We start from the raw sequence: 2,259 nt of genomic DNA, 5'->3' as shown, positions 1-2,259 counted from the left end.
TCCACCTGTTGGAGAACCCACATATGCATATTTGTTTATAACTTTGATAAAACGCTTATAGATAAGTATAAAAATATTTTAACAATAATCCATATCCTAAAATTAATTGGAATTTTTTTTATTTTTTATTCGGCAAAATAAAAATAAACAAAACAATGGCCTTAGGAAGCCTTGAACCCAGGACCAACCGAAGCAAACTTGCACGCGCTAGTCAACTTGCTAGTAGAGAGGTTCAATAGCACTAGACAACACACACAAGTTATACCTTCTAAACCCTACCGCCAAAGACTATGGCGGTAGGGTATTTTCAACATCAAACGAATGTGACGGCATAGTCAAGTACTATCGCCACAACCCTTGACGGTAGACTGTGTTACCCTACTGTTAAGACGATGGCGGTAGGAAAATGATCAGATGACGATTTTTTCTCGAACCGGGGTCAAATCATGCTGAAGTTTAAAAAAAAAGGTCAAATCAGTGAATTCAGCCGCACATGTACACTACTCCTACAACAGTGGCGGTATTCTAAAACAGTGGTGGTATTTATTTTTAAAAGGACGCATATAAAGATGTATGCACCCCCCATAAATTTGTTTGCGGATTAAGAAAATGATATGTGCAGTACTGTTGAAAGTTGAAAGTACTACGGATTTACTCGGACCCGTATAAGCATACAGTGTGGGGCAATATTTACAGTGGTTCTTTTGTGCAGAAGAAACGGAATACGTACGTCCCAGGCGCCGACACACTAGCTAGCGGGCGCCGACGGTGAGGGGGTTGCAGACGAACACCGGCCAATCCGCGTACTTGCCCGCGGGCGCGGCGAGGAGGAGGTAGCCATTGCAGGCGTTGACGGGGCTGTAGGGGACGGCTAGATCCGTGATGCGGTCCATGGCTTTGCCGTGGTGGAGTTGAGAGGACGACCATGTCCAGGCCGATGCCCCTGACGCGGATCTCCAACACGCCCGTGGTGGACACAACGTGGGCGGCATGCCTGTGGAGGTAGACAAAGGACGGGTTGGTGAGGACGCGACGCCACTGCCACGAGACGCAGCGGCCTCGGGCCACGTCTCTCGTCGGAAACTAAAAGCCAGACTTAAACCAATTAAAATTTTGTGAAGATGGTTTCATGAAGATGGTAGATGGAAGAACGAGGAAACTAAAAGCCAGACTTAAACCAATTAAAATTTCCAGTAACCATCACACTTAAACTATAACTAGAGTCAAACTATTATTTACATCGGTCACATAAATATTTCCATATTCATGAGTCCTCCTTCTCCACATGCATGAGTTGCGATGCCTCGGCAAGTTCATCTCTACCGAGTTCGGTGCTGAGTTTCCCTCTGAGTAACTTCGCATCTAGCAACTATCCCACACTAGTAGAAAAATGGCCTTTGGTCGCGGTTCGCAACTGCCATTAGTCGCGGTTGCGCAACCGCGACCAGACGGGCGCGACTAAAGGCCCCCCCTTTAGTCGCGGTTGCTTAAGAACCGCGACTAAAGGCCCGTCCACGTGGGCGGAGGACCTTTAGTCGCGGTTCTTGTGGCTAACCGCGACTAAAGGCCGCCACAGGTTTTTGAAAAAAAAAATTGATTTTTTTTTTCAAATTTCTGAATTATTTTAACCTCTAGTCTCTAATCACCACCCCTCATCACTTCTCAATTTATTCTTTTATCACCCATCATCATTCCAAATCATCTAACTTCCCAACCGGTCACCCATCCCTCTCACTACTCCAGCCCAAGCACGCTTAACTTCCGGGTTCTATTCTCCCACGCTCCAAGTCTGCACTTGTTGTTTTCCTGACAATAATAAGATGTCAATCCTATTAACCTTCAGGAATTTTGCTTGAGCATGAAGTGACACATTTCACTGTTTGAGTTTGAAACTATTGTTTTAAAAAACAATAATTATTTAGTAACACTAATATTTCTTGAATAATTAGTTTGAGCATTGTTTGACCACAGTTTGACCACAGTTGACCACAGTTTGACCAGATTTGACCAAAATTGAAATAATTAAAATAATTATTTAGTAACACTAATATTCTAGAATAATTAGTTTGACCATTGTTTGACCATAGTTTGCCCACTGTTTGAATTTTTTTCAATTTTTTCCACTCTAGATCTTACAAGCCCCGTAACTTATTTTCCACTCTAGATCTTACAAGCCCCGTAACCACATATCACATGAGAAACTTATTTTCTTTTATTTTTTTTAACATTTCCATTATTTTCTTTTATTTTTTTTAAAAC

The sequence above is a fragment of the Triticum dicoccoides genome, chromosome 6B (assembly GCF_002162155.2).
Source record: "Triticum dicoccoides isolate Atlit2015 ecotype Zavitan chromosome 6B, WEW_v2.0, whole genome shotgun sequence".
Taxonomy (NCBI): domain Eukaryota; kingdom Viridiplantae; phylum Streptophyta; class Magnoliopsida; order Poales; family Poaceae; genus Triticum; species Triticum dicoccoides.
This window is presented reverse-complemented; position numbering follows the sequence as displayed.